The sequence below is a fragment of the Salmo salar genome, chromosome 01, assembly GCF_965601325.2.
Source record: "Salmo salar chromosome 01, fSalSal1, whole genome shotgun sequence".
Taxonomy (NCBI): domain Eukaryota; kingdom Metazoa; phylum Chordata; class Actinopteri; order Salmoniformes; family Salmonidae; genus Salmo; species Salmo salar.
Genome location: NC_138291.1, coordinates 161,185,452 through 161,210,379, shown reverse-complemented (window position 1 = coordinate 161,210,379; position 24,928 = coordinate 161,185,452). Strand labels below are relative to the sequence as shown.

Here is a 24,928-nt window from a genome sequence, read left to right as displayed (position 1 = left end):
TCATGGTCACAGATCTATCGCAATTGCCTATCCGCTATTATTTGTATTCATTAGATTTCGTAACTGTCCCTTCTGATTTGTCTACAGGTAATAAAACGAACACTTCCAATTTTTAACAAGCATATATTCAGTTCATATCCATATCATTAATATTTGATTCAGTGATTTAAATTACGACATCATTCCTAGTAGCCTATTCTATCAGGCGATTAAAGAGTCGTTCAAAATCGAACTAAGCAAGCTGTAAAATCATCCAGTTTATATCTTACAACAAACACTGCTATAACTTTCTAAGAAAAAACATGGCAATAGTTGAAATTACAGTCAGTAACATAGACCCAATGCTATTGAAATAAGTCCTGCAAATTACCCAATTATAATGGTCTGTAGTCTTAACATCTGGCACATAATAACGACACAATTTTCCCCGAAAATAGCCTTAAAGTTCGTTCAAGTGTTTCTCTGCATAGATTTTCACATGTGCAAAGGGGATTTACTGACAATCATAGCAGTCAAACAAATTAAATCGACATACAATGACTCAAAACCAGATCTTGCGCCTTGTAATAAAAGCAGATTATCTTTTCTCATGCAACATATTTAAATTACTTTAGTACATCACATTAGCTCCGCAAAGATAATTAGTTTGATGGAAACCCTAATTTGGCTTTGTATGACGGTATAAGTTACGTCGAGATTCCATCTTAATTCGCTGTAAACGTATGGGAAAAGGATCTATTCAATAAATATAGCAACTCATCTCTTACTGCGGAAAATACATTTCCCAGGCCTTAAGGGCAGTTTTCTCTAAATGTATTACCTGGACAGAGAAAATCCCATAAGCATTTAGACAGTCATATAATGCTTTAACCTTATCTCTTATCAAATGATCCATAAAGGGGATTGTTGGTCAATTTCTTCAACAGATGATCAGGTCTATATAATTATCAAACATAGATTAGTAATGGAAAGGAAACACATGCTTTGTTTTAGTATTAAAATTCTCCTTTAGTAATACAATTGTAGGCAGAAGTTGGTACAGAGTACAGTATATGATAGCTCTCCCCAGGTTCTGCAAAATGTCTAAGACATCCTGTAACTCATATAGCCTCCCCAGTCCTCCTTGCATGACTTTCCCTGGCAACAACATTTTAATAAATCTGACCTCCCCCTGACAGCAGCAACCATCTTGTCAGCAATTAAAAGCTCAGAAGTGGGTTTGACCGAAACTTGACCTTTCGTCACAAGTATAAAATCATAACAAGGTGAACAAGTCTAAGCGTCTTCTGACAGGTGGCTGTTTTCATCAGGCCTGCGGCAGCCTTGTGTTCTCAGAAAACCAGTCATATTCTCAGAACCTCAGACAGCCAGGTGGGGCCCAGACAGGAGGAGTATGAAGGTAGGCGGATTCTGCCTTCTGATAGTGTCTGAAGGGCACAACACTCAAAACAGGTGTCTCCTAGAAGAGGAGACCTTACAGTTTATCATAACACAATTTATTAATCTTTAAAATGTATGAGGTCTTGGTTTAAAAGGGTTGGGCGAATAACTTGAAAAATATTATCCATAAGCCTACTAATACATTAATGATTAAATAAAATACATTCACATATAAGAAACAGAGAAATTGAAAGAAAAGTTATTTCAAACTTGTAATAATAACTTTTCTTTCAATTTGCTCTTTATAATCTAATTATCAACATAGTAAAACTAGGCCTATGATATTTCCTTTAAAAATGCCTGTAGCCTACTCAAATGTCATATTTGGCTTTAGCAAGGTGCTGTTCAGATTCATTCATTTTCAGCTCATGAGGAGTGTTTTAGGATTCATTTTCAGCTCATGAGGAGTGTTTTAGGATTCATTTTCAGCTCATGAGGAGTGTTTTAGGATTCATTTTCAGCTCATGAGGAGTGTTTTAGGATTCATTTTCAGCTCATGAGGAGTGTTTTAGGATTCATTTTCAGCACATGAAGAGTGTTTTAGGATTCATTTTCAGCTCATGAGGAGTGTTTTAGGATTCATTTTCAGCTCATGGGGAGTGTTTTAGGATTAATTTTCAGCACATTATGATTCGTTTTTAAGGTGATGCTAATTATTTGAGATTCTACACCGCTGTTTGGCAGCAGCAGACTAAATCTTTCAGAATGGAGGAGTATTAGGCTATAGTGATCAGAACCAATAGCCTATGTAAAGTCTGTATCAATAGGCTACCAGTTGCATTTTTTCGATATGAAAAGGAGACGGAAATATGACTGACCTGTACTGCACAGGTAAGAAAGTGTCCTGACGACTGTTAGCTTATTGACCAGTAGGCTAGGTGTGAGTGTTCTGTAAGAAACCCATCGACCCCTTACAAAAGTCTTGCTGAGTCTATGAGATGGTGCGCTATTAACGGCAGCCCCGTGAAAACAGTAGCATAGTCAGAAATTCGTTGATGGGTGGGCCTGCAGAAAATTGTGTGAGTCCAAAAAAATTACCATGGGGCAAAGAGAAAGATTTGCAGTTTTATAGAAAATCTCACGCTATTCTACACATTTTGCCATGAGGCTGAGAAAATGTAGCTGTTTTAAAGCTAATTAAAGCTAAAATATAGCCCACTTTGCACAGATGTCAGTTCAACATCTAGTTTTGATTTACATTTGGATGAGTTGTCAACTAACGTGAATTCAACGTGAAATTAACAAAACATTTCAACATGTAATTGGATTTAGGTTAAAAGTGGGATGAAAAAAAGACAAAATGCCCTTATGTCGATTACTTTTTACAAATCCAGTCAGTTTTCCCCATAGATTCAACATCACCAAAATTTTTGTTGTTGTTGAAATTATGTGGAAACAACGTTAATTCAACCAGTTTCTGCCTAGTATGAGGTGTGTTGACTGTGATAAAGGCACTGGATTATGAGCGGTCTTTTTTGCTAAATGAACAAATGAGGTAGGCAGTGGCATGGTGTATATTGCACAGTGAAATATGCCTCAATGCTGTCATATTCGTGGCTTATTGGGGGTATGGTTTTCAGTTAGTTATTTTTGGCCACTTATCCCATAAAAGTGCAGGTCATTGCAGTTCATTTGAATGTCATTCCAGGGCTCTGCTTGCTATGAATTCTAACTGATGCTGTTTAGGTAAAAATACAAATAATATCCCATTTGGAACACTGACAAGTAGAGAGCATTTCTTTTGGCTCATTCTAATTGGGTGGGCCTGGCACCCGAGTGGGTGGGCCCAGGCCCATCCAGGCCCACCCATGCCTACGAGGCTGCGTAAAAAAAAACATTTTCATGGGCACACAAATTCAAAATGATGTATGTGATTGCAAAATCAAATGCTTCTAACCAAAAGAGTCGCCTAACGCCAGGAAATATTTTTCTGAATGACAACTAAGTGGCTGTTGTGATATAGCTTGCCATGCAAAAACAGCCAAAGTGCGGGAAAACGGTGTTCGGAATGTCCCGAATATTTTCATGTCTCTTTTGTTGCGCCAGTGAAGACAGTTGTGGTCCACTTTGGATCCAATCTAATACCCCTACATTTATGTTGATTATCTGCTATTGTCAGCTTGATTTACACAGCACAGTACCTTCCACAAAAGGTTCTACTCGACACGTAAGCCATCTTAGTATTGATGTTAAGTGTGTATAACTTTCCTATCAGGTCTCAAAAACACACGTCTTACAATTCTGTGCCCTCTGTTAACTCTCATCTCCTGGTGCGTGTGTGTGTGTGTGTGTGTGTGTGTGTGTGTGTGTGTGTGTGTGTGTGTGTGTGTGTGTGTGTGTGTGTGTGTGTGTGTGTGTGTGTGTGTGTGTGTGTGTGTGTGTGTGTGTGTGTGTGTGTGTGTGTGTTTGAGGGGACATCAGGTATTGATGCTAAGACCAGCTATGAGTTTACAGGAGACATCCTACACACACCTGTCTCTGAAGATATGCTGGGTAGGAATGTAATACTTTTTACACACATACAGTAACACACGTCCCTGAAGAATTTGTGTGTGTGTGTGTGTGTGTGTGTGTGTGTGTGTGTGTGTGTGTGTGTGTGTGTGTGTGTGTGTGTGTGTGTGTGTGTGTGTGTGTGTGTGTGTGTGTGTGTGTGTGTGTGTGTGTTTCTGTTTGCAGGTCCTGTGTTTAATGGATCAGGCAAGCCCATGGATAAAGGCCCCACAGTAATGGCAGAAGACCACCAGGACATCATGGGTACACATCAACTGATATAGATGGAAAGAAATGTATATAAAGATACAGTGTTGTTTCTACCCAGATGAGATGATAATGTGTGTGTGTGTCCAGGCCAGCCTATCAACCCTCAATGTCGTATCTACCAGGAGGAGATGATCCAGACAGGGATTTCTGCTATAGACGGCATGAACAGCATCGCTAGGGGTCAGAAATACACATTTTCTCTGCTGCAGGACTGCCATAAAACGAGGTACACACACACATACACAACACACACATATACACACACAGTGTACCTCCCTCAACACCCATATTTAGCATTAAGAGCTGTGTGAATGTATTAAAGTAGCATATCCAAAGGGTCTAGTACTGATTAAACCCACTAATGAAATTGATTCATTCATTTCCTTTTAATTATTTCAGTTTGATTAAATGGGAAATGAGCTTTGAGCTTTTCATATCCTTCGCTGTGTGTATATTTTACTATCTCTCTCTCTCTCTCTCTTTCTCTTTCAATTCAAATGGACTTTATTGGCATGAGAAATGTGTTTACATTGCCAAAGCAAGTGAAATAAACAATAAACAAAAGTAAGAAGACACCAAATAATATCAACTAAAAACGATTCGAAATGAACCTTAAACATTGCACTCACTAAGGTTTGAAAAAGATAAAGACAAGTGTTATATTGTCAGCTACAGTGCATTCAGAAAGTATTCAGAACCCTTGACTTTTCCCACATTTTGTTACATTACAGGCTTATTCTAAAATCAAATCAAATCAAACGCCACATGCGCCAAATACAACATGTTCAGACCTTACCATGAAATGCTTACTTACAAGCCCTTAACCAACAGCGCAGTTCAAGAAAGAGTTAAGAAAATATTTACCAAATAAACTCAAAGAAAAAATAATAACAAGAAAAAATAACACAATAAAATAACTATAGCGCGGCTATATACAGGGGGTACCGGTACTGAGTCAATGTGCGGGGGTACAGGTTACTCGCTGTAATTTGTACATGTAGGTAGGGGTGAAGTGACTATGCATAGATAATAAGCAGCGAGTAGCAGCAGTGTAAAATGCAAATAGAGGGGTCAGGGTGTCACTGTAAATAATCCGGTGGCCATTTGGTTAATTGTTCAACAGTTTTATGGCTTGGGGGTAGAAGCTTTAAAGGAGCTACAGCTTGCCATGCAGTAGCAGAGAAAACAGTCTATGACTTGGGTGACTAGAGTATTTGACCATTTTTTTAGCTTTCCACTGACATCGCCTAGCACAGTTGAAGTCGGAGGTGTACATACAGCTTAACCAAATACATTTAAACTCAGTTTTTCACAATTCCTGACATTTAATCCTAGTAAAAATGTCAAGTCTTAGGTCAGTTAGAATCACCACTTTATTTGAAGAATGTGAAATGTCAGAATAATATTAGAGAGAATGATTTATTTCAGCTTTTATTTCTTTCATCACATTCCAAGTGGGTCAGAAGTTTACATACACTCAATTAGTATTTGGTAGCATTGCCTTTAAATTGTTTAACTTGGCTCAAACGTTTCGGGGAGCCTTCCACAAGCTTCCCACAATAAGTTGGGTGAATTTTGGCCCATTCCTCCTGACAGAGCTGGTGTAACTGAGTCAGGTTTGTAGGCCTCCTTGCTCGCACACGCTTTTTCAGTTCTGCCCACAAATTTTCTATGAGATTGAGGTCAGGGCTATGTGATTGCCATTCCAATACCTTGACTTTGTTGTCCTTAAGCCATTTTGCCACAACTTTGGAAGTATGCTTGGGGTCATTGTCCATTTGGAAGACCCATTTGCGACCAAGCTTTAACTTCCTGACTGATGTCTTGGGATGTTGCTTCAATATATCTACATCATTTCCCCCCCTCATGATGCCATCTATTTTGTGAAGTGCACCTGTCCCTCCTGCAGCAAAGCACCCCCACAACATGATGATGCCACCCCCGTGCTTCACGGTTGGGATGGTGTTCTTTGGCTTGCAAGCCTCCCCCTTTTTCCTCCAAACATAACAATGGTCATTATGGCCAAACAGTTCTATTTTTGTTTCATCAGACCAGAGGACATTTCTCCAAAAAGTACGATCTTTGTCCCTTTGTGCAGTTGAAAACCGTAGTCTTGCTTTTTTAATGGCGCTTTTGGAGCAGTATCTTCTTTCTTGCTGAGTGGACATTTTACATTTTTAGTCATTTAGCAGACGCTCTTATCCAGAGCGACTTACAGTAGTGAATGCATACATTTCATACATTTTTTTTTTTTCAGGTTATGTTGATATAGGACTTGTTTTACTGTGGAAATTGATACTTTTGTACCTGTTTCCTCCAGCATCTTCACAAGGTCCTTTGCTGTTGTTTTGGGATTGATTTGCACTTTTCGCACCAAAGTACGTTAATCTCTAGGAGAAAGAACGCGTCCCCTTCCTGAGCGGTATGACGGCCATGGTGTTTATACTTGCGTACAATTGTTTGTACAGATGAACGTGGTACCTTCAGGTGTTTGGAAATTGCTCCCAAGGATGAACCAGACCTGTGGAGGTCTACAATATTTTTTCTGAGGTCTTGGCTGATTTCTTTTGATTTTCCCATGATGTCAAGTGAAGAGGCACTGTGTTTGAAGGTAGGCCTTGAAATACATCCACAGGTACACCTCCAATTGACTCAAATGATGTCAATTAGCCTATCTGAAGCTTCTAAAGCCATGACATAATTTTCTGGAATGTTCCAAGCTGTTTAAAGGCACAGTCAACTTAGTGTATGTAAACTTCTGACCCACTGGAATTGTGATACAGTGAGTTATAAGTGAAATAATCTGTCTGTAAACAATTCTTGGAAAAATTACTTGTGTCATGCACAAAGTAGATGTCCTAACCGACTTGCCACAATTATAGTTTGTTAACAAGAAATTTGTGGAGTGGTTGAAAAATGAGTTTTAATGACTCCAACCTAAGTGTATGTAAACTTCCGACTTCAACTGTATATAGGTCCTGGATGGCAGGAAGCTTTGCCCCAGTGATGTACTGGGCCTTACGCATTACCCTCTGTTGCGTCTTACGGTCAGATGCTGAGCAGTTACTATACCAGGTGGTGATTCAACCGGTCAGGATGCTCTTGATGGTGCAGCTGTAGAACGTTTTGAGGATCTGGAGACCCATGCCAAATTTTTTCAGTTTCCTGAGGGGGAAAAGGTGTTGTTGTGCTCTCTTCACGACTGTCTTGGTGTGTTTGGACCATGATAGTTTGTTGGTGATGTGGACACCAAGGAACTTGAAACTCTTGACCCTCTCCACTACAGCCCCGTTGATGTTAATTCGGCCTGGCTTTCCCTTTAGTCCACGATCAGCTCCTTTGTCTTGCTCATATTGAGGGAGAGGTTGTTGTCCTGGCACCACACTGTGAGGTGTGGTGCCCTATAGGCTGTCTCATCGTTGTTGGTAATCAGGCCTACCACTGTTGTGTCGTCAGCAAATTTAATGATGGTGTTAGCGTCGTGTTTGGCCACGCAATCGTGGGTGAACAGGGAGTACAGGAGGGGACTAACACACACCCCTGCGGGGCCCCAGTGTTGAGGATCAGCGTAAAATACGTGTTGTTGCCTACCCTTACCACCTGGGGTCGGCCTGTCGGGAAGTCCAGGATCCAGATGCAGAGGGAGGTGTTTAGTCCCAGGTTCCTTAGCTTAGTGATGAGCTTTGTGGGCACTATGGTGTTGAACACTGAGTTGTAGTCAATGAACAGCATTCTCACATAGGTTTTCCTTTTGTCCAGGTGGAAGAGGGCGGTGTGGAGTGCGTTTGAAATTGCGTCATCTGTGGATCTGTTATGGCGGTATGCGAATTGGATTGGGTGAAGGGTGTCCGGGAGGATGCTGTTTATGTGAGCCATGACCAGCCTTTCAAAGCACTTCATGGCTACCAACGTGAGTTCTACAGGGCAGTAATCATTTAGGCAGGTTTCCTTCGCTTCCTTGGGCACAGGGACTATGGTGGTCTGCTTGAAACAAGTAGGTATTACAGACTCGGTTAGGGAGAGGTTGAAAATGTCAGTGGAGACACTTGCCAGTTGGTTTGCGCATGCTTTGAGTACACATCCTGGTAATCCGTCTGGCCCCACGGCTTTGTGAATGTTGACCTGTTTACAGGTCTTGCTCACATTGGCTACTGAAAGCGTTATCACACAGTCGTCCAGAACAGCTGTTGCTCTCATGCATGCTTCAGTGTTGCTTGCCTCAAAGCGATCATAAAAGGTATTTCGCTCATCTGTTAGGCTTGCGTCACTGGGCGGCTCGCGTCTGGGTTTCCCTTTGTAGTCCGTAATAGTTTTCAAGCCCTGCCACATCCGACGAGTGTCAGAGCCGGTGTAGTAGGATTCAATCTTAATCCTGTGTTGACGCTTTGCTTGTTTGATGGTTCAACTGAGGGCATAGCAGGATTAGTGTCCTGCTCCTTGAAAGCGGCAGCTCTAGCCTTTAGCTCGATGCGGATGTTGCCTGGAATCCATGGCTTCTGGTTGGGATATGTACGTACGGTCACTGTGGGGACAACATCATCGATGCACTTATTGATGAAGCCGATGAATGAGGCGGTATACTCCTCAATGGCATTTGATGATTCCCGGAACATATTCCAGTCTGTGCTAGCAAAACAGTCCTGTAGCGTAGCATCTGCATCATCTGACCACTTCCGTATTGAGTGAGTCACTGGTACTTCCTGATTTCGTTTTTGTTTGTAATCAGGAATCAGGAGGATAGAATTATGGTCAGATTTGCCAAATAGAGGGTGGGGGAGAGCTTTGTATGCATCTCTGTGTGTGGTGTAAAGGTGGTCTTGAGTTTTTTTTCATCTAATTTCACATGTGACATGCTGGAATAAATTAGGTAAAATGGATTTAAGTTTGCCTGCATTGAAGTCCCCGGCCACTAGGAGCGCCACTTCTGTATGAGCATTTTCTTCTTTGCTTATGGCCTTATACAGCTGGTCTTAGTGCCAGCATCGGTTTGTGGTGGTAAATAGACAGCTACAAATAATATAGATGAGATCTCTCTTGGTAGATAGTGTGGTCGATAGCTTATAATAAGGTACACTACCTCAGGCGAGCAATACCTCAAGACTTCTTTAATATTAGACATCGCGCACCAGCTGTTATTGACAAAGATACACACCCCTGTCCCTCATCTTACCAGACGTAGCTTCTCTGTCCTACGAAGGACAGGGGATTTGGGCCCGTTACGTTTTTGTCTGCACTGGTTGCCCTTTTCTCATGGCATCGGGCCACAAATAATGCTGCTGTGATTGCGGACTGCAATATTTTGCCTAACACATATGGGAGTTTATCAATGTTTGATTTGTTTTCAAATGATTTGTGGGTCCGTGTGATATGGTGGAACTATTTGTCTCTAAGGTAGTCATACATTTGGCAGGAGGTTAGGAGGTGCAGCTCAGTTTCCACTTCATTTTGTGGGCAGTTTTCACATAGCCTGTCTTCTCTCGAGAGCCAGGTCTGCCTATGACGGCCTCTCTCAATAGCAAGCTCACTGAGTCTGTACATATTTGTATTTGTATTTATTATGGATCCCCATTAGCTGCTGCCATCTACTATTTTTTGGGTCCAGCAAAATTAAGGCAGTTATATACAATTAAAAACATTAAATTACATTTCACAACAGATTTCACAACACATTAAGTGTGTGTTCTCAGGCCACTACTCTACTCCCCCATATCTACAACACAGAATCCATGTGTACCTGTGTGTATAGTGCGTATTTTATTATGTGTCTGTATGCGTGTGTCTGTGCCTGTGTGTAGCTCTTCACAGTCCCCGCTGTTCCATAAGGTGTATTTTTATCTGTTTTTTAAAATCTGATTTTAATGCTTGCATGAGTTACTTGATGTGGAACAGAGTTGCATGTAATCATGGCTTTATCTAGTACTGTGCGCCTCCCATAGTATGTTCTGGACTTGGGGACTGTGAAGAGACCCTCTGGTGGCATGTTTTGTGGGGTATGCATGAGTGTCTGAGCTGTGTGCTTTTAGTTTCAACATGTCAAAACTTCTCACGAATACAAGTAATGATGAAGTCAATCTCACTTCTAATTTGATCCAGGAGAGATTGAAGTGCATGTTTTTTATGTTAGCTTTCCATGTACATTTAAGGGCCAACAGTAAAGGAATTTCTTAATCAGTCACCGTGGTCAGGTATTCTACCACTGTGTACTCTCTGTTTAGGGCCAGATAGCATTCCAATTTCCTCCGTTTTTTTGGTTGATTCTTTCCAGTGTGTCAAATACACTGAAAAAAAATAAGTTACAGTTCATATAAGGAAATCAGTCAATTTAAATAAATAAATTAGGCCCTAATCTATGGATTTCACATGACTTATAATGCTGATATGCAGCTGTTGGTCACAGATACCTTAAAAAAAGGTAGGGGCGTGGATCCGAAAACCTGTCAGTATCTGGTGTGACCACCAACTGTGCAAAGTTGCTGGATATTGGCGGCAACTGGAATACGCTGTCGTACACAGCGATCCAGAGCAGCCCAACATGCTCAATGGGTGACATGTCTGGTAAGAATGCAAGCCATGGAAGAACTGGGACATTTTCAGCTTCCAGTTACTGGGTACAGATCCTTGCGACATGGGGCCGTGCATTATCATACTGAAACATGAGGTGATGGCGGCGGATGAATGGCACGACAATGAGCTTCAGGATCTCGTCACAGTTTCTCTGTGCATTCAAATTGCCATCGATAAGATGCAATTGTGTTCGTTGTCCGTAGCTTATGCCTGCCCATACCATACATGCTGTCTGCCATCTGCTGGGTATAGTTGAAACCAGGATTCATCCGTGAAGAGCACACATCTCCAGCGTGCCAGTTGCCATCGAAGGTGAGCGTTTGCCCACTGAAGTCAGTTACGACTCCGAACTGCAGTCAGGTCAAGACCCTGGTGAGGACGACGAGCACACAGATGAGCTTCTCTGAGACAGTTTGTGACAGTTTATGCTGAAATTCTTTGGTTGTGCAAACCCACAGTTTCATCAGCTGTCCGGGTGGCTGGTCTCAGATGATCCTGCAGACGAAGAAGTCAGATGTGGAGGTCCTGGGCTGGCGTGGTTACACTTGGTCTGCGGTTGTGAGGCCGGTTGGACGTTCTGCCAAATTCTCTAAAACAACGTTGGAGGCGGCTTAAAGTAGAGAAATTAACATTAAATTCTCTGGCAACAGCTCTTGTGGACATTCCTGCAGTCAGCATTCCAATTGCACACTCCCTCAAAACGACGATACATCTGTGACATTGTGTTGTGTGACAAAACTGCACATTTTAGAGTTCCTTTTATTGTCCCCAGCACAAGGTGCACCTGTGTAATCATCATGCTGTTTAATCAGCTTCTTGATATGCCACACCTGTCAGGTGGATGGATTATCTTGGCAAAGGAGAAATGCTTCCTAACAGGGATGTAAATACATTTGTGGACAACATTTGAGAGAAATACACTTTTTGTGTATATGGAAAATGTCTGGGATCTTTTATTTCAGCTCATGAAACATGGGACTAACACTTTACATGTTGCGGTTATATTTTTGTTCAGTATAGTTATCTTTTTTCTGTCTCATAATTTGGTTGGGTATAATTGTGTTGCTGTCCTGGGGCTCTGTGTGGTCTGTTTGTGTTTGAGAACGGAGCCCCAGAACCAGCTGGCTGAGGGAACGCTTCTCTAGGTGAATCTCTCTGTAGGTGGAATGTGTAAACATCACTTCCATTTAGGCGTTTGTAGAATTTAACAGCTCTTTTCTGGATTTTGATAACTAGCAAGTTTCCAGTTTTATGTTGCATACAAAGGGTCTCAATTGGTTGTTTGTCCCATTTTGTGAATTGTTGGTCGGTGAGTGGATCTCAGAACTCACAACCATAGAAGGCAATGGGTTCTGTAACTGATTGAAGTATTTCTTTGCCAGATCCTAATTTTGAGATTTATGTTCCTTTTGATGGCGTTGAAGGCCCTTCTTGCCTTGTCTCTCAGATCGTTCACAGTCTTGTGGAAATTACCTGTGGATGTGGAATGTTGAATAGGGTGGGGCTCAAGCTGCATCCCTGTCTCACCCCACAGCCCTTAGGATAGAAATATGTGTGTTTATTATTTAACTGGCTACTTTGAAGAATCTCAAAGATAGAATATATTTTGATTTGTTTAACCCTTTTTTGGTTACTACATGATTCCATATGTGTGATTTCAGAGTTTTGAAGTCATCACTAGTATCCTACAATGTAGAAAATAGTAAAAAATAAAGAAAACCCTGAAATGAGTAGGTGTGTCCAAACTTTTCAATGGTACAGTATACTTCCAATACATTTTTTCAACTGGTACCAGGGGACCTTCAGATGGGTCTTGTGAGGCCTGTGGGCGACCTAGAGCAAAACAACCGACATGTACATATTCATGAGAGTCACATATTAGTGTGTAGACTAAACTGTTCAAACAAAAAAAGTTGGCAGATCGGCTGTACCGACTTCAGACTAGTCCCAAGAAGCGTGTGGGGGTCGTAGAGGATAACTGAGAACACCATCGTGTTTGTGAGAGGCTCATCTTTCCATAGAGTGATCATAATAATTGTAGCTTTTGGTCGCTAAAGACGATCCTTTCACTGCAGATGTGGAAGTGCTACATCGGTGGTGTATTGAGACGCATCCGATGTAAAAAGACAGATATCTGTAGCTTAAATTGACAGATTATTATTGGAATGTTTTTAAAATGCAATGGCTCTATCACCCAGATCCCTATACCCACTATGCCTAATGATGGTATGTTTATCACCCAAATCCCTATACTAACTATGCCCAATGATGGTATGTCTATCACCCAGATCCCCATTGTCTTACATCAGATAGCACGTGGATTCTGCCTACACTGATCTGTCTCGTATCTCACAAAGAGTAATAGGATAGATCAAAAGTAGTTTGGCTACAATGTGCTATCTAAAATTCCAAAATATTACCTTGTTGACATCGTCTGCTGAATACCATTTCTGCCTCATAACAGTCTGAATCACTATAAGCTAAAATAATACATCTGTCAATAATTGTGATTTTCTTCGGCCCATTTTACATCTAACTAAGGATTTTTGTTCTTCAAAAAACACAATTTCTCACATTTGACAATGGGAACTAAAGCTAGTGTAAATTTGTCCAACATCAGACTGCTAGCTGAGCCAGTCACTGAAACAATGCTACAAACCAACCAGCTAGCTATCTACTTAGTGCTGCACACAAAATGTTGAATGCTTTCAACAAAAGATAGCTAGCAAGCTACTGTAGTAGTACTAATGCTAACATTATTTTGAGTTTTCATGGAGCAGCGGTTCTGCCACGAGTCATTACAGTAGCCTCCCGTCCCGAGTCAGCTGCTCTGCTCAGCTGACCCAAAGTTAGCTACAGATTGTATGTCAGATAATGTGATATAATCAAAGATGTTTGGTATCCATTACTTGGCGTTACAGGAAAGCCCCATACAAACCGCTACCATAGATTTTTCAGCTAACCTGTTCTTGGCGATACTTTCTTTATATTCGAGTCGGTAAAAAAAGTATCTTAGAAATGTCAGTTTCCAGTTGCCTGTGATTCTACAAAAACCTGCGAAAGTATGTGGACAACCCTTCAAATGTGTATATTTGGCTATTTCAGCCACACTCGTTGTTGACAGGTGTATAAAATCGAGTACACAGCCATGCAATCTCTATAGACAAATATTGGCAGTAGAATGGTCGTATTGAAGAGCACAATGACTTTCAACGTGGCACCGTCATAGGACCGTCAACAAGTCAGTTTGTCAAATTTCTGCCCTGCTAGAGCTGCCCGGTCAACTGCAAGTCCTGTTATTGTGAAGTGGAAACATCTAGAAGCAACCACAAAGTGGTAGGCCACACAAGCTCACAGAACGGGACCGCGGGTTCTGAAAGCAATGTCAGTACAAGAACTGTTTGTCTAGAACTTAATGAAATGGGTTTCCATGGCCGAGTAGCCTCACACAAGCCTAAGATCACCCTGCGCAATACCAAGTCTCGGCTGGGGTGGTGTAAAGCTCTGGAGCAGTGGAAATGCGTTATTTGGAGTGATGAATCACACTTCACCATCTGGCAGTCCAATGGAATAATCTGGGTTTGGCAGTTTCCAGCGAACGCTACCTGCCCCAATGCATAGTGCCAACTGTAAAGTATGGTGAAGGAGGAATAATGGTCTGGGGCGGGCTGTTTTTCATGGTTCAGGCTAGGCCCCTTAGATCCAGTGAAGGGAAATCTTAACGCTACAGCACACAATGGCATTCTAGACAATTCTGTGCTTCCAACTTTGTGGGAACAGTTTGGGAAAGACCCTTTCCTGTTTCAGAATGAAACCCTGTGCACAAAGCGAGGTACATTCAGAAAAGTTTTTTGGAGATCGGTGTGGAATAACTTGTCTGGTTTGCACAGAGCCCTGACCTTAACCCCATCGAACACCTTTGGGATGAATTGGAACGCCGACTGCGAGCCAGGCCTAATCGATCCCAACATCAGTGCCTGACCTCACTAATGCTCTTGTGGCAAAATGGAAGCAAGTCCCCGCAGAAATGTTCCAACATCTAGTGGAACGCCTTCCCAGAAGAGTGGAGACAGCAAAGGGAGGACCAACTCCATATTAATACCCATGATTTTGGAATGAGATGTTCAATGAGCAGGTGTCCACATACTTTTGGTCATGTAGTGTATTAAATCCATGTTTTGTACCACGCAAGGAAGTTCCTCGCCATCTTAGCTACCTCACATATATCATTTCCCAGCATCTTTGCAGGAACTATTTGTTTCTATGTGATGCGGCCTCTTGTGAAGTACATGACACCGCATCCACAGATTTTCTAAACCCAGAGGCGCAACATCGTGAGACTTCCGGGAACACTTGTGAAGCAAACCAAGCATAGGCCGGGGTTAGGTGTTTGAGAAGTCTATGAGAAGAGTGAAAAATTCTTCTATAGTTGTTAATTTTCTTGAAAAATAAAGACACAACCTAGATTTGAGGCAATGTCTTAAGTAGTTGAACATGTTATTAATCCAACCTCGGGAAAGTGACAAACTGATACGTTTTCATTTTCGTCAAAAAATAACTTTACATTGAAGGAGTGCTTTTGATTTTACGGCCTGCACATGTGCAGTGCGGTGTGTGATGACCATTAGACCCAATTATGTGTTTCTGTGCATGAGCTTAGCTAGCCAATGTCACCATGACATCGCCTACAAGCGTGATCAGGGATTTCTATTGGAGAAGCAGTTTCTGCCTACCTTCATAATGTATTGTGCCACATTACACAATGCGACCAAAACAAAGATCTACACAGATGAATCTCACTCGATACAAAACATGGATTTAATATCTTTCTGAATTTTCCATGATTTTTATAGAACCACCTGCAACAGGAAATTGACATTTCTAAGATACTTCTTTATTCTTGATTCAGTGAAAAAAAGTATCGCAAGGAACTGGTTAGTTGAAAAAAATATGGCTGCGTTTTGTATAGGGCTTCCTGTAATGGACACCAAAAATATTTGGCATTATATCACATTATCTGGCATACAATCTGTAACTAACCCAAAGTAACCTATGTAATTGCGGAGGAACTTCGGACTGATTTCTGAAAACAGTCCCTCTTAATTGTGGGGCTGATTGCATGTCTATAACGTCAGGGTAATTTAAACACACAAAGCAAAAAAAATTTCATGTCAGTAAAGGTAGAGCTAGCTTGCTAACTGTATCAGCAAACTAGCTACAATAACAGTAAGCTAAACAGCTGATGAAGTTGAAGTCACTGCACTGGCGACCGACGTCCTTGTGTTTATTTTCTCACAATTGCTAATTTTGCTAGTTATTCTGCCTATTTAATCCCAGCCCGCGTCCCCGCAGGAGGCCTTTTAGTAGGTAGTCATTGTAAATGATAATTTGTTCTTAACTGACTTGCCTAGTTAAAAAGGTTATATTAAAAAATAAATAAAAATACGAGAGCGCAGTAATACCAAAAAGTAGGAACTAATATTGTTGAATGGCGGATGCTCGGGAATATTCAAGTTTTGAATACAAGTTCCTCGGCCTACAAGATTTAAAATATCTTATTTTTTATTCATAATACAAAAATCAACAACTTACAATGCTACATCAAACATGTCTAACAAAACACAGGTTTTGTCAGGAGACTCAAAGCAGCAGGAGGGGTGAAGTCAGGCGCAGGAGACCAAGGTCCGTGAACACACGTTTAATAGGCAATAGTCCAAAAACTGCCAACAACATGAAGGCAGGGCAAAAATACAAACACAGAAAGAGCCCAAAACACGCAGCCTTACATACACAAAAGGCAGAGGAAAATGCCTTAACCCCAACCTAACCAAACCAGACAAAAAACAATCACGCACAATACCCAAACCTAAATAGAGAGACTAAATTACCCCCCACAAACGATCTAACGCAATACAGGTGCACACATAAACCAGACCTAACCAAAAGAAAATGAAGAGGATCGGTGGCAGCTAGTAGGCCGACGACCGCTGAGCGCCGCCCGAACGAGGAGAGGCGCCACCTTCAGTCGACGTTGTGACAGGTATTAACAAAAAAATACTAAAACATACAATAAATATCAATAAAATAATAAAACATTATAATAATAAACAATTCTAGTGCAATTGTATTCACTCTGAAAAAATCTCATAATGATTCAGGAAGATGTTATTCTTGTTGTTATTCACTAGGGATAATGTTTTAACAAGATAATTAAATTATATCAAAAATATGTGTGATTTTGCTATAGAATTCTGGAATTTTTGTTTGTGTATAAAGTATTTGGCAAGAAGAATAAAAAAATTGACAATCATTTCAATGGTCTTGTTATCATTGCAATAGTAACATATTATATCCTCCATGTCATAAACATGGGTAGTGTTCATAATGGTAAATAAGTATTCTGCAAGGTTTTTCCAAAATTCTGACACAAATTTACAGTCAAAGAACAAGTGAGTCAGATTCTCACCTTTTTCCACAGAAAACACAGATATAATGAATAGCCACAAATTTGGACAATGAATATATCTTATGTAGAATTTTAAAGTGCACTTCCTTAAATTTGTTTGGTATACAATATTTGTAAGGCCTTAACCAAGCTTTTTTTTACAGATAATGTCAGGAATAAGCATGTTCCAGAAAAATGTTCCTCTAGGCATCAGTTGGTTCCGCGAATGGAGAATTTGTCTTTCTCAAGTAAGCCCACGCCTTCCAAACTGAGTTCTGGATAAGCTTTGTGATCATTACCAAAGCTAAGATGAGTTTTCATTAGTTTAGTTAGACCACTGGGAATGGCTTAGATCACAGAAATAAACTCTCTGAAAGGTATTGGGAACTCATTCAATGTTATAAATTGTTCATATGTAAGAATATTACCCCTGTTGTCAAAAACATCAAAAACAAAATCAATATTCCTCTCATGCTAGCTGAGGTAGAACAATAACTTATTCCTTACAGTTTTGTCTGAATTATTCCACAAAATCGCTTTAAGTGGGGAAAAAATGTGCAGGAGACATGTTTTCCTGGCCATTAAAGCTTGTTGGTGAAACCTTGCCAATTTAGCAGGTAATGTTTCAGGAATATAATTACATTTCAGTAAAAAACGAAGACCTCCCAACTTGTTAAACACATTATTTGGAATGAAATACCATATTGATTCAGTATTGATCAAACATCTTTTCAACCAGTTAATTGTGAAAGTGTTATTTATGTCAACAAAATCCAATACTTCCAGACCTCCGTCAGCTCTTTTATTAGAGAAGACTGACTTTTTTAGTTTGTGAGACTTATTTTCCAGATTAGGTCAAGAAAGGTCTTGTTGATCTTTTTACAAGTAGAGGGATTTACAAATAAAGATAATGAGGGGTACACAAAGCGAGACAGTCCCTCTGCCTTGGACAGAAGTACTCTTCCAAGTATAGATAGTTCCCTTTGTTGCCAATTATTGAAAATAGTTTGGGTTTTCTAGAGAGAAATTCATGTTATCTAACTAAGTGGTTTGACAGATGTATTCCTAAATATTTAACACAGTCCTTTACAGGAATATCTTCTATTTATTTATCATCAGATTCATATAAACATAAGATTTCACATTTAGAAACGTTCAGTTTTAATCCAGATGCAATAGAGAATGCAGTGATAGCATTAAGGGCGACCTGGTCTTTGTCTCTTAAAAAAGAGTAGTATCAAAAGCCAGTTTGGGAAATGTTGATTTATTTGTTAAAAATGGTTAAGCCATGCAGGTATGCATTATTCAGAATATCTAGAGATAGAAGTTCCACAACCAAAATTAATAAAAATGTCGAAATTGGGCATCCCTGTCATACACTTCTGTTTATACTGAATCTTTTGGATGTATTAAGATTTAGTAACACAGAACTATTTATATCTTTGTAAAACATGCAAATGACTTTGATAAAATGTAGTGGCCTAAAGTGGCCTAAAGAGAAATTCATGTTCAATTGTGTCAAAGGCTTTACAGAAGTCCGAAAATAAGACAACCGCATCTGAGTCAATTGCATCTGAATAATCTAGAAGGTCCAAGACTAAACGAATGTTAGAGTTTATGTGACGGCACTTCATAAATCCTGTTTGAGTCTCATTTACAATTGTATCTATTCCTTTCTTTAATCTTTTGGCATAAACCAGAGCAATCAATTTGTAATCAACATTGAGAGAAGGGTCTTTATCGGGCTTCGGAATCATTGAAATATGGCCCTGTTTCATTGTGGAGACCATTTCCCCATTTTCAATGCAATCTTGAAACATATTAAAAATAGGGTATTCTAGTAACTGTCACGCCCTGATCTGTTTCACCTGTCCTTGTGATTGTCTCCACCCCCTCCAGGTTTCGCTGATCTTCCCCAGTGTATTTATCCCTGTTTCCTGTCTCTCTGTGTCAGTTCAACTTGTATGTTTCCAAGTCAACTGGGGTGGCAGTGTAGCCTAGTTGTTAGAGCATTGGACTTGTAACTGAAAGGTTGCAAGTTCAAATCCCTGAGCTGACAAGGTACAAATTGGTTGTTCTGCCCCTGAACAAGGCAGGTAACCCACTGTTCCTAGGCTGTCATTGAAAATAAGAATTTGTTCTTAACTGACTTGCCTAGTAAAATAAAAAAACATTGTTTTTCCCGTTCTCCTGCTTTTTGCATTCTCCTTTTTGTTGTCCTCCCGGTTTTGACACTTGCCTCTTTCTGGACTTTGTACCCGCCTGCCTGACCATTCTGCCTGCCTTGAACATGAGCCTGTCTGCCACTCTGTATCTCCTGGACTCTGATCTGGTTTTGACTTTTTTACCTGTCCACGACCATTCTCTTGACTACCCCTTTGGATTAATAAACATTGTAAGACTCCAACTATCTGCCTCCTGTGTTTGCATCTGGGTCTCGCCTTGTGCCTTGATAGTAACTCCCAAAACTGTCTATAGAATTCAACTGACAGGCCATCAGGGCCAGGTGATTTCCCTTTTTTCATTGAATTCAGAGCCTCTCTAATCTCTTCAGTTGACACAGGTGAATCGGCAAACTGAGTGGAAATCATCCTCAGTTACAGGGACATAATTCTGAATGTGGTAAATGTAGCTTTCATATCCATCTTCCTGAAATTGTGAGTTGTTTGTGAGTTTTAGTGACCTAAAGAGAAATTGATGTTCAATTGTGTCAAAGGCTTTACGGAATGGACAAATGTTGATATTATAATGGGATCTTTGCATAACACATTACATTTGAGTGCAGTTATAGATTTTCTTTTGTAGTTTCTCTTTTCAAGTGCAAAAAGTAACTAGTGTTTCTTTCACCCTCTTCAATCCATTTTGCTCTTGATCTGACAAAGGCACACTTTCCCAGATCTGTGTAGAACTGTTCTAATTCTAGTTGTAAAGAATTAAATACAGACTTCTTGAGATAATCTTTCTTTAGAAAACTGTCAAGCTTGCTCATCAACTCTTTTACTCTAAGGTTCTTTAAGTGCATCAGCCCTTTGGCACATTTAATGGCTATAACTCTGACTTTATACCAATTTGTAAGTCGCTCTGGTTAAGAGTGTCTGCTAAATGACGTAAATGTAAATGTATATTTGAAAAATTCCCATCTACTTCCATGACCCAAGTCTTTTCTTGCAAAAATATATTTGGCTAACGATTTGGTGTTTCCAATGAGAATAGGATCTTGAAGAAGTGTGTTGTTTAATTTCTAATATCCTCGAGTACCTTTTAGATTTTGTAGTAGCTTGTAAATTCAGGGAAATCAAGTGATGATTATAATGAACACGATGGGAGACAGAGAGCTGGTTTCAAGCGCAGGGTGCAGCAGGTGTTTATTGTAAAGGACCACAGGAGGAGGCAGGTAGCTGGTCCTGGGGGCAGGGAGAAGGTCATACACAGGAGGAGGCAGGTAGCTGGGTCCAGTGGCAGGCAGAAGGTTATACACAGGGGGTCCAAAAAGGCAACAGTACAGGCAGGGAAAAGGCTAATTACGTCATCCGGGAGATCAGGCAATGGGTTGATAACAGGAAATCTGATAGGCTAAAGTACAGACAGGGAATAGGCAAAAGGTGTCATTAGTGAGGCAGGCAAAAACTATCATACACGGGAGGATTCAATTACAGGGAAAAACAGAGCTTTGAATAGACATGTGTCACAAAACAAACAATGCCTCACAATAACGGGGTGCAAAGAACTGAACTAAATAGTGTGTGATGATGACATACAGGTGTGTGAACAGGTGATCAGAATTCAGGTGATTGGGATCTGGAGAGTGAGCTGCATTTAGGCGACCTATGTGTTTGAGAGTGTGAGCTGGAAAGTGGGCTGGAAAGTGAGCTGTGTTCAGGGGATCTACGTGTTTGAGAGTGTGAGTTGGAAGCTGTCAGAAGGTGGGTGTAGCTGGTGCATGAAGTCAGGTACAGGAGAGCAGAATGAGTGAGCAACGTACTTTACTCAAAATAAAGGCACAAGGTAACAATACACTTGACCAACAATAAATGGTAATCAATTACGCACGGGTGAAAACAGCACCCGTTGAAAACCAGCCATAATGGACCGAATGAACATAGAAACAATCACACACAACAACATGGGGGAAACAGGGTTAAATACATGAACATGTAATTGGGGAATGAAACCAGGTGTGTAGAAAACAAAGACAAACAAATGGAAAATGAATGGTGGATCGGCGATGGCTAGAAGACTGGTGACGTCGACCACCGAACGCCTCCCGAACAAGGAGATGGACTGACTTCGGCGGAAGTCGTGACAGTACCCCCCCCCCCTTGAGAGCGCGCCGACACCGGCCTCGGGGACGACCCGCAGGGCGATCCGGATGGAGATGATGGAACTCCCGCAGCATCGATGGGTCTAACACATCTTCTACCGGCACCCAGCATCTCTCCTCCGGACCGTACCCCTCCCACTCCACGAGGTACTGAAGGCCCCTTGCACGACGCCTCGAATCCAGTATGGATCGAACTGCATACGCCGGGGCCCCCTCGATGTCCAGAGGGGGTGGAGGAACCTCCCGCACCTCAGACTCCTGGAGTGGACCAGCCACCACCGGCCTGAGGAGAGACACATGGAACGAGGGGTTAATTTACTATACCCAAACATGGTATGTTTATCACCCAGATCCCTATACAATGGACAATACTTTACACTCTCTCTCTCTCTCTCTCTCTCTCTCTCTGTCTTTCTCAGACATCATTCACCCCATCTCTAACCTGACAGGATACATCACCGAGGGACAGATCTACATGGACAGACAGCTGCATAACAGATAGGTAACACCACAGAGACACACACAGCAGTATGACTGTTACCTTCAACAGCTCCTCTGGGCATTGACAGGATACTAGCTGAACGTGTCTGGCAAATCGATTCTCTCAAGTGATGTTCAGAATAGAATAAAGAATCGTCAAATATGAATAACAACACTATACTTCTCACTGGCTGTTCCTCAGGTTGTGGCAGGAGGCCACAAATGTGGCTGCTAAAACACTGCATTTTGTTTTTTCACTAAATTGTTTATTAGTTGGGATGAGATTTTTGATGTACCGATTCCATGGTATAGGGTGTATGCGTTGATATACAAAACGACTCAAGATTCAATACTTAGTGCTTTTCAGCTAAAATTATTGTACAGAATTCTTGCCATCAACAAAATGTGGAATATTTAGAGCATACAATCATCGCAGCTCTCCAGGTTTTGTTGTGAGGATACAGAACCATTAGACCATTTGTTCTGGTATTGCCCTCAGGTAGCCTGTTTCTGGACTCAGGTTCAGGAATGGCTGAAAATGCATAACATTAAGATGAAATTGACCCTAGAAATAGTATTGTTGGGAGATCTGGAGTGACTGGGTCAGTCAATTACTAATATACTAAAACTCTTAGTAAAAGTATTTATCTTCAACTTGCAATCTGTGGAATCTATTCGATTAGATAGATTCAAATTGTATGTTTAAAATCACAGCATAGTTGAAAGATATATGGTGCATAGAAATCCGAAGAGGGTGGCCAGGAAAGATAGATGGGATGGGCTGAGGGAAGCTGAGGGTTGGGATGTGGAATTATAGACAAGTGGGAGTGGAGTTGCTGGGTGGGGGTTAGAATGACGGTCAAAGATAAAAGTCAAATTAAGTCAAAAGAAAAAGTACGTTTGAATGACACTGAGGAGCAGTGTTGTTACAGCTAATACCTGTTTTCCCGAGGCTGATGCCACGCAGGTGTTTGTACACATGCATATACACACACTCTCATTCAAATGCACACATGAGCAAATACACGGACACACACACATACTCACATGTAAAAAGTGTCATACATGCACTCAAACAGATACAGTTGGCCTTGCTGTTATGATTTTTGTTGTCCTTGATGTCTTTAGTTTTTTTTGCATTGTTGTTTTCTGTTTTCCTTTGTCGTTCTCTTTTTTCTTTTTTGTTCATTTTTATGGTTGTTGGTGTGTGTGTGTCTGTGTGTGTGTGTGTGTGGGGGTTCAGATTGTTGAGAAGCAGCTCTTGGAGGAACTGTGGAGGGGATCTTGGAGGGCTGGTGGCCTGGGGGTTGGGAGCTTGGGCCGGTGGCTGATAGGTCACAGGTTCGGGTCCCCATTTTTTACTTTGTATGAGATCTGTCGACGTGCTCTTGAGCAGGGTGTTGACCCTGGTTGCTTCTGTTGGTCTCTCTGGATGGCAGTCTGTTAGATGACTGATGTGATGTAGATGTTTTGTGGATTCAGTGCAAATAGATTGTATGTTTTATATATGAAATAAAAAAACAAAAAAAGATCTTTATTTAAGTTTGTCTTCATCATTTAGGTTGTCTAATTCTTTGTATTGTTTTATAATTTGGGGAAAGAATGTATTTCTTATGTCAGAATATCTGTCACAGTTTGACAGAAAATGCAGCTCTGTCAATGTCTCTTCCTGGGGGCAGAATGAGCACAGCCTGTCCTCTCTGGTCAGCTAGGTTTGCCTGTGATGACCGTTCTCTATGGCTAGGTTGTGTTCACTGAGTCTGTACATAGTGCTTTCCTCATTTTTCTATCAGTTACAGTGGTCAGTCTGCCACCATGTACTGTCTGTTTAGAGGCAAATAGTATTGAAGTTTACTTAGATTTTTTGTGATTTCTTTCCAATAGGTGATATATTTAAATTTGTATTTTGTGATAATTTGGTTGGGCCAGATTTTCTGAGTGCTGTCCTTAGGCTTTGTTGGGTTGGTAGTGGTTAGTGAATTGAGCCACAGGACCAGTGGCTGAGGGGACTCTTCTCTATGGTCACCTCTTGGCAGTTAAGGGCTTGGTAATGGTTGGATTGGGGGTCACTTGTTTTTAAATTATTATAACATTTGGTGGCTCTTTTTTAGATATTAATCAGAAGATTAGGGTGTGTAGGATATAAATGTGATCTTATGTTCGATAATTTGGTAGGAATCCAATTTGACTTTTGCTCAGGACATTGTGTTCACTGAGAAAGTGCAGTAATCTGCTGTTCATGATGGCGAAAAATATTTCCTCTCTCTAGATCTATCCTCCCATCAACGTTCTGCCGTCTCTCTCTTGTCTGATGAAGTCAGCCATCGGAGAAGGGATGAAACGCATAGACCACTCGGATGTCTCCAACCAGCTGGCACACACACACACACACACACACACGCACACACGCACACACGCACACACCCGCACACATGCTTACACGCGCACATGCACGCACGCACACACACACACACACACACACACTGCTCAACAACGTTCAGCACTTCTACTAGTAAAATCTGTAATCGTGTACGTGTGTTTGTATATATAGTTTGCGTGTTATGCTATAGGTAAGGACGTGCAGGCGATGAAGGCTGTGGTGGGAGAGGAGGCTCTCACGCATGATGATCTGCTCCAGCTGGAGTTCCCACAGAAGTTTCAGAAGAACTTCATCGCCCAGGGTACACTGGTGTATAGGGGAGGGGGGTGGGGCTATGTGTGTGTTTTTATAACATCTCATTTAATTCTCTCTGTTCTCGTAGCCTATGAGAACAGGACTGTGTTTGAGACGCTGGACATCAGCTGGTAGCTGATGAGAATCTTCCTCACAGAGATGATGAAGAGAATCCCTCAGAGCACCCTAGCAGAGTTCTACCCTCGCTTGAAGTAATGATGACAACATAAAGAGGCACAGTGGC

At 41.1% G+C, this 24,928-nt stretch overlaps 1 pseudogene; it reads left to right on the top strand.

Moving 5' to 3' along the window:
- Nucleotides 1–12,929: 12,929 nt before the first annotated feature.
- On the top strand, nt 12,930–24,900 carry LOC106567907 (V-type proton ATPase subunit B-like; annotated as a pseudogene).
- Nucleotides 24,901–24,928: the final 28 nt, after the last annotated feature.